General features: G+C 54.7%; 1 pseudogene; it reads right to left on the reverse strand.

Annotated features, from left to right (window-relative positions):
• Window positions 1-555: 555 nt before the first annotated feature.
• LOC143986346 (U2 spliceosomal RNA) lies at window positions 556-663 on the reverse strand (annotated as a pseudogene).
• Between the last annotated feature and the right edge of the window lie 227 nt (window positions 664-890).

The raw sequence follows: 890 nt of genomic DNA on the forward strand, positions 1-890 counted from the left end.
TCCCAGCCAAATGCCCGGCCCAAGAGGCAGGTGCTAAAAAAAGTGTGCTATGGTGCAGTGACCGTGGTGCCCAAAATCAATGTGACCCGCACTCACAGTGATGTTCAGGCACCCCTGGACTACCACTCCAGGGGCACATACTCCAAAGGCTTTCAAGACCACCCTGACCCACGGTCCAGACCACAGCAGCCCCCACCCCAGGCATGAAGGCATGAAGATCAGGAAGCTTGGTGAGAGCCCTTTGCCATCAGGCTCCACCGTCGCTCCCATCACTCCTACCTAATTACATTTGGGAAGTACTAACCTCTCCTCCCCACCCATCAAAGAGGAGCCAGTGTTCCTTCCCGAAAGACTGTCCGGGGCTAGAACTACCCCAATCCAGGCCAGAAGGCCAGGTACTCCACCCTCTGGGTCAGACCAATAGCAGCACCCATCCTCACCAGGAGCACCCTTCCAGACAGCTCAGACTCGATCATGCATCGGCCCCAGTTTACTGTCCGGCGGCACGACGTGACCCCTACCGAAACCGTCCTTCCGGATGCTAATTACACCATCGGAGAGTGCTGACCAAACCCTCTCTATTAGGGATGAAACAGCGCCTCCATTGGCAATTGATAGGAACAGATACTACACTTGATCTTAGCCAAAAGGCCGAGAAGCGATGGGTACTGCTGTGCAATAAGCCGCTGAACTAATTTGCCACGGCCCGGACTCCTGGAAGGAGGGAACGAGGTACCTGTCAAAGGAAGGTATCCGCTCCCTCCCCGAAAGGGGCCACATGTGGTACTGGCGGGGGGAGGAGACAAATGAGCGGAACTCGGCTTTAATGATCCTGTTTATTCAATATATGGTGAGGAGCTGTGAGAATGCCATCCTCCCAATATGCAATA

Source organism: Lithobates pipiens, unplaced genomic scaffold (assembly GCF_037356315.1).
Source record: "Lithobates pipiens isolate NorthernLeopardFrog02 unplaced genomic scaffold, aLitPip1_a1.2 Scaffold_16, whole genome shotgun sequence".
Taxonomy (NCBI): domain Eukaryota; kingdom Metazoa; phylum Chordata; class Amphibia; order Anura; family Ranidae; genus Lithobates; species Lithobates pipiens.